The 13,838-nt window shown below is 42.7% G+C and overlaps 1 long non-coding RNA gene across 1 annotated transcript; it reads right to left on the reverse strand.

Moving 5' to 3' along the window:
• Nucleotides 1-3,735: 3,735 nt before the first annotated feature.
• LOC128093097 (uncharacterized) lies at nucleotides 3,736-7,128 on the reverse strand. Its single transcript, XR_008212238.1, has 3 exons — nucleotides 4,828-7,128; nucleotides 4,709-4,770; nucleotides 3,736-4,653 (listed from the first exon to the last, which is right to left on the reverse strand). It is a non-coding gene; the product is annotated as an uncharacterized LOC128093097 (long non-coding RNA).
• Nucleotides 7,129-13,838: the final 6,710 nt, after the last annotated feature.

Consider the following 13,838-nt stretch of genomic DNA (forward strand, 5'->3'; position numbering starts at 1 on the left):
GAACAAAGAACAAAGAACAAAGAACAAAGAACAAAGAACAAAGAACAAAGAACAAAGAACAAAGAACAAAGAACAAAGAACAAAGAACAAAGAACAAAGAACAAAGAACAAAGAACAAAGAACAAAGAACAAAGAACAAAGAACAAAGAACAAAGAACAAAGAACAAAGAACAAAGAACAAAGAACAAAGAACAAAGAACAAAGAACAAAGAACAAAGAACAAAGAACAAAGAACAAAGAACAAAGAACAAAGAACAAAGAACAAAGAACAAAGAACAAAGAACAAAGAACAAAGAACAAAGAACAAAGAACAAAGAACAAAGAACAAAGAACAAAGAACAAAGAACAAAGAACAAAGAACAAAGAACAAAGAACAAAGAACAAAGAACAAAGAACAAAGAACAAAGAACAAAGAACAAAGAACAAAGAACAAAGAACAAAGAACAAAGAACAAAGAACAAAGAACAAAGAACAAATTTTCGAATGATGTTATGTTATGTTATGCAACGTACATATGCAGTCATTTTTTTTAAATTTTATCTGTGCGAATTTGGCATTGTCGGTACACGTTCTCAGTGAGTACTACTCACCCACCTACACGCAAACCAACTACTTGTGCACTTCTCTTTCGGCATCCTCTTTATTCACTATACGTGTAGCTAGGTATTTGTAAACAACCCAGTCAACCAAGTTTGTGGATCCTCGCACTCTCTTGTCCTGTAGCAGAATCCAAATGTTTCACCACGAGTGACAACACAGAATGCAAATTTTGTTTGCGAATATGGTTTTGTCGGAATTCTAAATGTGAAAAATCAACACAATATGCAACCACCTCAACCACCACCACCACTACCACACGCTGGGTGTGCGTTTTTATGGACTAGAAATCGTGATTATTATCGCAGTTTTGAGGTTTACCACGATAGTGTGTGTGTGCGAGTCATTTCGCTGAATGGGAATACTTTTGGTTGGATCTGCACGAGATTGATGGTGGGTGGGTTTGAATGCAAGTGCCATAAACATGCAAATGAGCAAGGATTTTGCGTTTCAATGGAAAAGGTGTTTGATTCTGGAATGAAAAACTTTGGGAAAATATGAGCATGCAATCATCGTGAGATTTGAAACTGAAACAGCGCCCTCCATTAAAATGAACTCGTGACGCTTACTTTTTGGAGAACTCATGATTATTTTTATAAAATTTTCTTTACAATATTTTGTCTTTAAATATGCAATCTAAAAGTAAGAACTTCAAGATATTTTTAAAAATTCTATCAAGCATTTAAAGTTCAACCCGGTTACGCTTCATTGTTAACAATGACGAAATTGAGAGCAAACTTGAATGACACGCCATTTTTCATCATTAAGCGTCGTCACTCGTATGCTCCAAGAGTGGCACACTTGGCAGCCGAAACTAACAACGAAAAATATTTGCAAAACTCATAACACACACTCACACAGCACAAACGGCGCAGCCTAGCCATCAGCCGTCAGTGTTTGTAGTGGATTAAAGCCAAAAACTATTTATATCGGGCGCGGCGACCGACGGCGATAAATAAAAGTGAGTTTTTTTCGCTCCTCGGCTGCTGCCGCCCGGCCCAGAATAGCTCACACACCAAATTGAAGGAAATATGGTTGTTTTGACATCCCGCTCGTTGCTTATATGGAGCGCGCACGGGACTGCGTCCGGCGATTTTTCGATTTTGTATATTTTTTCGCCGTTTGACGATTTTTCAACCGCAGATCTCTCACGCCTCTCTCCTCCTGACGATGACGATTGATTGTCACTTTTGTGGTCGCTTTTTTGATCCGAGTGTAAAGGGAACACTCAGTATTTTAATATTCAAGTTTCATTCAAAATGTTTGGCCAAATATCATTTTATCAATAGGGCAAACCCTCAATTCTATTTGCTGTAAAAATGACAAACAAACATTTTACAGGAAAATATATATTCAAAATAGATGCCATCAAATGTTTAGTCACAGAAATGCTGCGTTTCAACATAAAAAATTCTACATTTTCTGCCATTATTCGGTTTCAATCCTACTGCCCTTTGCTTTTTGTATTTTTTGTTATTTTTTGGCAATACTTAAATTATTTGAAAACTAATGATTACTAAACAACATGCATGAATCACGAGTTTCAAACTATACCACGGCTTTTTTAAGGCACCGTTTCAAAGTTTAATATTTTTTGCAATCAATACTTCTTGCAATATAAAATTTATTCGGTTCAAAAATTGCATCAGTGGGGGTGAGATTAAGTCAAAGTGGTTTTTACGGATTTTACCATTTCTCAGGTTCTTCTTAATGAACCAGGTTATGTTGAAAAAAAATATTATTCCTACAACAAATTCTATCATTTTGGCAGCTGTCGAAAGTTGAGGTAAGTTTTTGGCCAAAAATTACCTCTCGAAAAAGCAACTTGTTGATTTTTGTACGAAAATGTTTGAAAATCTCTACTTCAAACATTGTAACAAGTCAATACGATTCTTTCGAACAAGAGAGACTATTGATTGACTTGTTTTAACATACCGTTGTATTTCACCATCATTTTAATTTCATTTAACATTGGGTTACTCCCTCTGAGAAGTGAGATTGGGTCAATTTTCAAACGAATGGCATTTAACTCCACCATATTTTGGGGAAATGTTAGTAAACTATCCAAGAACAATCCTACGTTAAAATATAATCGATGTTAAGATTGATTTGGCAATTAAGAAATTACGAGTGTTGTATCGTTTTTTAACTATAGTCACCCTCAATGGCGGTATTTAGGTTTGTGTAGACATTCTAAATTCTTTTACCAAATTCTCCGGGAAATTGACCATTTTTGACCGTCTCGATTCCCGGGAAGTTTGTTTTCAAATATTGAAATAAAAAAAAACAATCAAAGATTACACAAACTTACCCTAGAAATTGCATGCAAGGAGCAAATCACCTCAATTCTCGATACACACTTCGAAGAAATAACATTCGGCCTCGTCAAATAATTTTTGAAAACTAAGGGTGCCCATGTTTCCATGCTTACTCTCGAGTTAAACATGAAGAAATGTTCGTTGTCTGTGTTATTGAGAAAAAATGCTTAAATTTTGCGAATATACACCCCAAATTGAGCATATTAGCCGTTTGGTTTTTCGCATCGGCAGCCAAGTCAAAACACTATTTCAGCAAAATTCAAGTTCCAGAAGATGCGTTGGAACATCCTCTATCACCTGGTGCTAATATCTCGTTTTTGTCAAAAGTGGATATTAGCCGTTTTTTCAATGGTGGGCAGTAGAAATGTTCGTTGTCTGTGTTATTGAGAAAAAATGCTTAAATTTTGCGAATATACACCCCAAATTGAGCAACGAATAAAATGGCCTTGAGCCGAGAGAATAGAAGTACCATTAACGGACACAGGGAACACAGCATGAGATGGGGGAGAGAATTATTCTCTCGATGTTTATTTGAAAAAAAAAGGTTCATCCGTCACAACATAAAACCAAAAGTGTCGACTTCGGGAATCGAACCAGAGACCTTTGACAAACTAACCCAATGACTGAATTTACCTTGGATGGCCCACCTCATACCCATACACAGTTTTTGCAGTATGGAAGATTTACGAGCAGATATCTTTCGATAATTCTTCGGTCGTGTTTAGAGAGTGTCCTGTAATTTTACTCCACTTCCGTGTATGCCCATCCATATCTCTCTTATCTCGTCTCAAGGCGCTCTTACAACCCAAGTAACCGCGGGACTGTATAAGGTAACTTTAAGTCCCCTCTATATCAACATATAAAGTATTCCAATAGAGTCTCAAAACTTTATATTCACTCTATACGCATGGAGGTAAAATTGAGTGGCGACGGGTAGAGTTGATATAAAGTTATACCGTGGTAAAATGTCAAAATACTGCTTTACCGACAATATTAAAAATAGAAACATTCAAAAAGCTTTGCGCACCTCTCTCTTTCTGGGGAGAGTGCTTTTCACGCAGAGATTATGTTTTTGAAAGCTTATTTGTGTGTTTTTTTGTTGAGTTCCTCTACATTGGAGATTCTAAACAGCGTATTGAATTGGATTTATATGACATGTTTCTCCTTGATGTGCTGCGCCAACCGTCTCGTCCGTTCTGAAATATGGATGAACAGTTGATGTTTTTCGATACAGTCAGTCAGAACAACTTTATTTTGTTCAGGGAAAATAAAAACACCTGGCAGGTTAAATCGGAGCATTTATTCTTCACTAAGCTACAAAGGTTAATCACGATATCGCGCACTTGTATTTTTAATCTATTTTATCCTTTATTCCTCATTAATTACATTTCTGAGTGTGTAAAAGAAAACACGCACAGCGTCACAAAAAGCTACCACAAAAATGTCAGCACTCTCTCTCGTAGCGACCTCCCTTCGGCGAGGCAAATCGGACGGGAATCGGCATCATGTTTTCGATGCGGCCAGGGCTCAGAGTACCGACTAGGCACCCGTTCCTGGGGTCATGGAGCGGCTTCCGCCGGTGTGCGCGCCGTGGTGATTCTGTGCGACTTTTCAACGACGTCTTGAGCGGCCAACGGAGCGGCGTAGAGCGAAATCTCGTCACTTCTTGCCGCCGATGACGCGCCATCCAGTTTCCTTGCCGGAATGATCCGTGACGTGGACGAAGGTTTTTTTTAAGCTGGAATAGATGTATGTTTGGCACTTCGAAAACGATCTCGCTCTCGCGGACCTACGGTTCGATCACACAGCAAAACCTGGACCTCCTCCTTTACGGATTTTGTTTTTGCCATCGCAGCTATAAATAAGAATAATTTAAAACAAAGCCAATTTAAATTTAATGTAATAAACTTACCTTTTTATAGACGCGGAACGATTTTTCCAACCATAAACAAAAAAAAATACGGCGAAATACTGCCAAACTTTTATTGCCATCACTAGAGTTGAGTTAGTGTTTTGAAACATTTATGAAATGTCAAAGTGTGATGTAACATTATAGGCCTACTTTACAGTGATATATAAAGCTTACCATTAATGCTTCAAAACATTATTGTGCTAAAAGCTTTGAAACTTTAATTGGCTGTTCTATATGTTATTATACAGTAGGTAATAATGCTTCAAGCTACAAATGTTTCGAAACATTTGAAAAGACTATTTAAAGTGTCATAGCACGGGGAATGTTTATTTAGAGTGAATTTAGAGTTTTGATTTAGTGCTTGTGGTTACTTGGGAAGTCCTATGTAGACTCTTTCATCACTCAGATTGCATCAAATTTAGGGTATTGGAACCATTTGCTATTCCACTCGCATAGGAGCGCATAGGGTTAAACCGCGCCCAGATTCGTGTTACTTTTGATCAGGTTTATCATATGCGGCCCAAAGTGATCCCATGCGAATGCGTACCGATAATGAAGTGGCCGACCGTCATAACATGCTCTACCTCACAGTACCATCGTGGGTCACTTCTACTCCAACGGCCGTGTCCGTACGAACTCCTTGCAGTTTCTTTTAAACTCGTTGATGTTGCTTGTCGTCTTTGCATTCTCTGGAAGCTGGTTGTAAAGTTTAAATCCTTTGTAAAACAGAGATTTCTGCGTGCATGCCTTTTTCCAGTTCTGCAATCTGAGATCGTCAGCTCCTCTAGTGACATGCTCATGGATATCCCTTCCGCATACCATGGCTTCTTTCAAGTATTGTGGCGCTTCCCAGTTGTGTTCCCAGAAACAAGATCGATGAACAATAGTCAAAGTGAGGAGCGATGAGCGAATTGTACACCTGAACTTTCGTCTCTGCCGTCAAGTAGCGATTGATCCTACACAGAACACCAAACTTCCGTGCTGCCTTCCGAATAGTATAGTCAATATGTTCGTTGAAATTCAACTTTTCGTCCAACATGACTCCGCGGTACTTCATCGTCTCAACCCGCTCCACAAATCCTCCATCCATCTGTACACACCGTCTGCAGTCGTTGGTTTGCCGTGTCGTCACTATCATGCACTTCGTCTTCGCGATGTTCAGCTGCAGCTTCTTCCATTTCAACCATTCCGTGAATCCTACTAGCTCTTCGTTTCATGATGTCAAAGCACTCGTCGAAACTGTCACCAACAGCTTGGTGGCCAAGGGGTGATTTTTTTTCTGATAACTTATTTTTATTAGGTCCTTTTAGGTGCTGCGACCAGGTTAGGACCGAGGAACAATAATACAAAAATACAACACAAAATAAAAAGAAGATGATCATTTTCTCGTGCCATGTGTCAACAAGTGTGCGATCACATCAATCTGTTCCTCGGGTGTCTTGCACTGCCTCAAGCGAACTCTGTATTCTCGGTAAACGGTTCACAGCTCCGACTCACTGTACAGCTTCCGTTCACCTTGTTGCTTCCACGGGGTTGCACCGGCGCCGGTGCCAGTATTTTCGCTACTTCTTCCTGCGGGACGAGGATGTTTATCTCCCGGCTCGACGGACGGCACCACAGGTAGCGGAGGAAAATCCGCCGCGGTAAACACGGCTCCTGCCGGAGTGTGTTTGTCCTTTTTCCATACTGGCGGTTTCGGCTTGGATGCCTGCTGCCTCGACTGGATGAACTGCGCACGTTTGGGACAGCTGCGGTCCCTCGTGAGATCCAGAGCAGTTCACACACACTTCTTGGCTTGCGTTTCTTCTGCTTTGCACTTTTCTGTGCTGTGGGCACCCCCACAGCTGCTGCACCTGGGCTTGAGATGGCAGTTACTGGTTCCGTGACCGAACTGCAAGCAGTTCTTGCACTGGGTCACGTGTGGTTCTTTGTTCCGGTAGGCCACTCACCGGACGACGACTGGTCCCACTTTCTTCACCTCGGCTCAACTCCTTGAGACTGGTGTGCCCCTTGAGGAAGAGTATAACGAACGGTGTCTCATCGACGGCGAGAAGCTGCTGCTTCCGCTTGATGGCGTGAACTGCTAAGGCTGCTGCTAACTCTCCGCCGTCACGACCGTCGCCATGACCGTCGGCGAAAGTTAAAAAAACACCGCCAAAAACGCGCTAAGCTCCAATCAAATGACACGTCTGCTCTGGGCAAGCTGTCAAACTGATTGTGTGAGTTGGTAGTAGGGGGGGAGGGGTAATATGCATCCCCTAAGGGAAAACTGTGATTTCTCATCCATTACAGTATTGCTGTGGAAGAATTTTGTTTGATGTTCTTAACCAACTATTGTTCTTCATCATCCATGTGAAAAAAGTTTTTATAAACCTCAAAATTGTTGGAAAATATAAAATTTCTAAAAACATTTCTGATTCATTTCAAAAAACCATGCGGCGCAATATGCACCGCAACATTGTGGCAAAATGCACTACAACAACGGGGCAAAATGCACCGGGTAAAAGCAGTTTTCACTAGTCACTAATAGATGACACCGCTGTTTTTACAAAGGAACTTCACAGCGGTTCATTTTGCTTCAACTACGCTTTTTGTAGAAAATTTAAATAAAAATGCATTTTCCATCTGTTTGTGTTCTGTGAGTACAAATATGTGTGTGTTTACAAGTAACGTAGAGTGAGAAAACTAGACAACAGAAACTGCGGTAAAAACTACACGAAAACAGTACAGTACAAAAGTTTCTGACTAGAATCTTAATCTTGTGTGTAAACATGCCGCCCGCCTTGAAAGACGGCGGCTCTGAGCGTGCTTTCAACATTAATCTTCTAGCATAAACTCTCCGGTTAACTTCTGTACTGTCTTGGTCTGAACTGTTACAAAACTAATGTGTGTATGTGTGTGATCAAACGATCAATCGTCTTTTCTTCCTTCTTTCTTCTTCTTGTTCAATCACTGTCCGATGTTGCCAAACATAAAATGCCGCCCGCCATACTGATACGGGGCTGTGCGCGATGCTTCGCTGAACCTGCTTCTACTGTTGCTCGACTGTAAGCTGTAACTGCAGCTGCTCGAGTCGAACTGCTGCTGCTGACGGGTCCGAACTGCTGTTGCTGGCTTGACCTGCTGCTGCTGCTTCTCGACCGCTGCTTACGTACGCGTGACCAGGGTGTCACCTCACGTACCGTTTGTACTGTTGCTGCTGCAGTTGCCGTGTTCTTGGTCTGCGTCGATTCTCCCTCCTGTTGCTGTTGCACTAGCCGTGCTTCGTCGTTGCCAGAGTTTCCAACCGTTCGTACCCGCTGAAATTGTGTGCTAAGTTTGCTGTTGGAGTCACAAATTAGAGGTACTTAACTTGAGACTGTGGTGGGGGGCAGTTCTGACCCGTCCGATCACAAGAACGCGCCACCCCTGTTGCTTTGTGCTGGAACCTGCATTCAGCTTTTGGCTTGCTGACCTGTGTTGTTGTTGCTGTTGACGTGTGGTTCTTGAGTGACCGTGATGCCGCCCGCCGTTGTTTGCTCTGCCTCGGAATTCGCTCGCTTCTTGTCGCTCACTGTGTCGACCGTTTGTGTGTACGTGCGACAGTTGTGCCACCCGCCATAATCTCCTTCTTTGTCCTCCGTTAGTTTCCCGTTGTTGTTTGTCGAACTGTTGCTGATTGTTTCGTCCACTTGCGCTTGCTGTACTGTTTGTTGTTGTTGTCTCCCAGGTTGGGCAGACCTTTCTCCTTCTCATCCTGCTTGCTGGCGTGTGTTGACTCACTGGTACTGCAGTTACAGTGACGTCCTTCCTCGAACGACTTGTTGTTGTTGCCTGTTCCCACAGGCCATCCATAACCGACGAAACAATCTGCTGCTAACTTGTCCAACTCCTGCTCTCCTCCGCCGTCCGTCTGTTCCCCACATCTGAACTGTAGTCCAACTGCTGTTGGGTTCTTTTTCTTCTTCGCCTTCAACTTCTGCTAGACCATTCCAGTTTGTAGGCACCTCGTGGTACCGGTGTCAGCGGATCAGCGTCCGCTAACCAAAGAGAACTGCGTCTCTACTGGAATGGAAGTTGGGACCAGTGTGTCCCTTCCATGCTTGACGTCATCTTTGCGCCTGTAGTTGCGTCTCCACCACTGTACGTGGAGATTGTTCCCCAAAGCTGGGCGAACTTCACTGAAACTTCCAGTCGGCGCACCGAAAGCTTCTGCCGCTGGCCTAGCGACCTGTACGGATCACGCTGCTGTACACGACAACACGGCATGACCGTCCACACTCGGTTGAGTGGTCAGTAGTACTCCACACTGCTGTTGGAGTTGACGTCAGATGGATGCAGTACCGTTGTGGGCGTTGAAGTCTGGGGACAGATTGAGGACGGCTGATTGTCTGATGGTTAAACAGTAAAATAGGGCTACTTAACTCGGAGCCGTTTTGGAGTGGCTGGTCTGGCCCGTCCGACCACAACCGTGCCACCCCATTAGGCTTTTTGCTGGAACCACGAACATCTGCATACTTGAGCGACTGCTGCCGCTGCTCGTAGGCGATGAATCTCCGACAAGTTGACTTGCCGGACCGGGTATGATGCTCTGGTTTCCAGTTTGCGGCTGCTCGTGAGGTCTACCATCCCGGTAGAATTCCTCCGCGACCGCGTTCGAAGATGCTGCTGCGGTTCACTGCTGTACGTGGCTCTGCGGATCTGCGTCTTCGCTGCGCGTGCTGCTGGTACAGTTCCGTCCAGGCGAAGAACGATGAATGGGCAACTGCATCGCCGATCTCCACGGCAATCGACTCCTGCCGCCCGTCAGCAGGTGCAACGCTAAACCGAAGGTTTCTGCTCCGCTCGAGCGATCCAGCGACGCCACACCTAAGTTGTAGAGCACTTAACAACTGGTCGTTGAACGAAATGAAATGTGTACTTAACTTGGGTTGGCGGTGGGGGGCTGTTCTGGTCCGTCCGACCACGAACGCGCCACCCCTTAGGCCTTTACGCTGGATCCTCCTATCAGCTTGGGACGTGCTGATCATTCTGCTGGTTTGTAGCGACGCGTCGATCAGAACTCCGACGACGCCTCTGCTGTTTGTTGTTATTCGCAGGGCAGATAATAATCTGCAGCTGCGTGTGCTGTGCGTGCGCTCTGAGCACACCGGCGATTGCAGTCTCGGATCGTTTCCGAAAGCGTTGATACTTTGCGGTCCTCTTCTTGCTCAGCAAACGGAAAGGAATCTTCACTGGGTTCCAGTGAACTTTTGCTCCACCGATGAATGCTTCGTTCTTCACCTTGGTCGCTTCACAGTAGGCACGACGGTTTCGTCCATCTCGTCGTTCACCGGTGGTCTCTGCTGGCCACAACACCGCACACGGACCGTAAACGTCCTCGCCTCACGACCGTTTTGCACTGCACCGAATCTCAGTATTTTTGCAGCGGAACGCACATCTGCGACTTCGCGAATCGAATCGTAGCGACGACCGAGCTGCACTTTTTGAACCAACCGATTTCTGCCATTTCATCGTCATCTCACCCGTGTCATAAACAAACCGATCCGTTTGACGTTTTTCCTCTTCGTCAGATCTGTCACCTCCAGTTTCGCCGTTCCACTTTCGCCGATGGTAGAGCTGCGCGGTATTACACCGGCGCACACAACTTTTCACAATTTTGGATTTCGCTCATGTTTTGGTCTCGTGTGGCAAAATGACAAGACAAAATGGCGACACAGAACAAAATGGTGGATACATTACGACGATTTGGCACACTTAACACGGATTTTCGACACGGGCAACTTAACTTTCAGGTTGTAACTGATGGTGTGTAGACTTCTGCAGTACTTTTCTGCAGACTTTTCTTCAGTGCAGCGAAATAGCTCCCAGCTCTTCACGGCGCTGACAGTTGGTGGAGCTCACAGTGACAACCGCAGTTGTCAGACATCAAAACAAAAACAAGTCCGAAATTTCACACACGAAAACTGCGAATTTCTTCGACGGAGCAGATTTTCGTCACAGAAACCGGTCTTAGAAGCACCGGACGGAAACTGACCGCGGATCGGGATGCGATTGAGGCGCGCGCGGAACGTCGGTACGATTACCGAAGATGGCGGATCGTCGAGTGTTCTTTTTCAGCACTTCTTCACTTCGATGGAATGGCTGCCGGCGCCATCTTTGGCGACGATTGTTTACGGCACAAATTCAGTGGCCCGACGGACACGATCCATCGGCTTCGGTACCAGGATTTACGGCGCGACATGATCCGGCTCGAAGGACCATTTTATGATTGCGCACATAAGAGCGTCTGTATGATCCTGTCGCACTTTCTTTCCCGGTAATTACAAACAACTGTTGTTACGATACAAAACGAAACTATATTTAACAGAAACTCTTTATTCGCGTTTAAACTAGATTGTATTTCGCGGTAACTGAACAGAACCGAACTGTTCTGACCTGTTCTGAGGTCTGTCAGGGAATGGGGCTGATCTTGGGATGTTTTCCCTCAAGAAACTGAGCGGTCAGGACAAGTTCACTGACCCTTTTCCATCTGTTTGTGTTCTGTGAGTACAAATATGTGTGTGTTTACAAGTAACGTAGAGTGAGAAAACTAGACAACAGAAACTGCGGTAAAAACTACACGAAAACAGTACAGTACAAAAGTTTCTGACTAGAATCTTAATCTTGTGTGTAAACACCCCCTATTATTCTATCGATTATGGCACTGAGCCCTCAATAAATTTTGAGGGAACGATTCTCTCATCACGGGAAAACAATCACTTCATGCTTGCCATTTTATTAGGGCACATAATTTTTGTGAACAATAGCGTATGCCTAAACTTTATTTAAACTGTCATTTGAGTAAAAGCGATACATTCTTGTTTACAAATGTTAGGTGCCCTTTGGAAATGTAAGGCTTCATATATAAAAAAATGGATCCATACATATTTAATGATTGATAGTCCATCGGTGATCATTTCTGAGATGACTGTTGTTTCTTTGGACCAGAGTTTTGTTACTGTCCAGATTGATTTTATTCTTTCATCTGAATGTACCTGTGTGCATGTATCTGTCCAAGTTGTAGTAGTAGCGGTTTTTGATCGTGGGATTGTTCTTTTTTGACGTGATCATTCTGTGATGTGATTTGACCGCAGCAACAGCAACAGCAGCACCATCAGATTATCTGCGACGGATGTGATTGTCTGTGGATGGCACGCGGTATGCGTGAATCTGTGTGTGTGTGTCATTTGTGTGTCCACCAAACGCGAACTTTTTTTTCCGCTTTCTCAGCGTGAAAACTTCCTGCCAAAGAGCTGACAGCCAACGGACTGTCGGCTTTTCCTGCCCGCCCAGCAGCAGAGTCAGTGCGCGGCAGTGGAGATGACAACATTATTTTGCCAGTCTCTGTGATGTTTTCCCAAACAAGACACTACGTTAGGGTTCGAATGTTTGATGCGTACCGACATCGATGCCTTTCGAACCTTGGGTGCACGATTGCCTAAGATTCAGAAAGAAGAACACTTGGAAAAGTATTGTTTTGAAAATCAACAACTTATGTTATATTCGAAAAATCTTTCGAAATTAATATTCTTCGATGAAAATATTTTTCAAAGTTAATGTCGCCCCACCCTTTAAAAAAAGCATTTCCAGTTCATAATCGTATTGATTTTTAATGAGAACTTAAAAAAGAAATTGATAAACCGGTGAACAACACGATTAGAAATGCGATTGAAAAATCTGTTTCAATTCACCGTACTATAGTATACTATAGGGCTTATTATTTAAAAGATCTCTGATGAGTAAAATTTGTACCACTGATTGGATGCATATCGCTGATTGGATGAAAATGTATTCACCCATCACGCTATAAATTGCACGATTCAAGTGCTGTTGAATGCCCTTTTTGAAAAAAGGATTATTACAACTCCCAACATCATCCCGCAGATTATTTTTAATGACCGCACGAACGATTCCCGCTCAACCTGCAAAGTGGATTTACTTATCAAAGTACCACCACTGCCACTATGGGCCATCTCCATACAAACAGGCGGCCAAATTATTTTTTTGCTTTTTAAATGTTTTTTCATACAAATTTGGGTAATTGTATGGTATTGAAATGATATACGTCGATTTTTATGACTTTTCATGTTTTTCAATAGTTGATTGTTTATAATAAATAGTCTTTTCATACATTTGCAAGTGCAACAGAATTGCATATATATTGTATTGCAAGTTTACATTATTAAATTATGGATAAGCTAATGCATCCCCACTTTATGGACACAACCCCTCCCTCCTCTTTCTTTCACCCCCCCCCCCTCTCCTCCTTCCCTCCAACAAAATGTTGTTAAGCGTAATAAATTCATTTTAAGTCAAATATTTATTATTTACTGCTGTGTGTTTCTTTTTGTGAGTCCATGCCATATAACTTGAGACCCCCCCCCACCCTTACGGGCATAAATTGCGAAAATTTTAATGAAAAAAAAAACGGAATCGACGTAACATCTTATAATGTGGCCCTCTTAAACCTTGCGGTTTCGTCAACGGATCCACAGGCGTGTATCGTTCTTTTTGCGACAAGACTCCGCCTCCCGGGTCTCCTAAGTGTGAAGGTATGGGCACGGGGAGAGGGCACCGAATACCTATATTTACACTTAGAATTTTTTGCGTCCGCCCCGGGATATAAATAATTTTAATTGTTAAATCAAATAACAGAAAAAATAATTTTATTCAAAATATTAATTATGAAGTAAAACGATAAAATACAAACCATATTCTTAAAATTCATTTGATTATAGAGTTTGTGACAGCTTCAGGATATGTTAAAGGTACTTTTTATGATGTTTTGTACTAACCAACATAGAACTTAAATGTGGATCAGTTTCATGGATTGATCGCAGAAATTCATCATGCTAAGTCAACATTTTGATGAATACTTTTTCCGGTATCAAACTGAGATTCTCCAGTTTCGCTTGAGAAACTTCGGTACGAATTCCTTATTTTGACTAAGGTACTCAATTTTAAATGTAGGCAACAGAAAATTCCAATAA

The sequence above is a fragment of the Culex pipiens genome, chromosome 2 (genome assembly GCF_016801865.2).
Source record: "Culex pipiens pallens isolate TS chromosome 2, TS_CPP_V2, whole genome shotgun sequence".
Taxonomy (NCBI): Eukaryota; Metazoa; Arthropoda; class Insecta; order Diptera; family Culicidae; genus Culex; species Culex pipiens.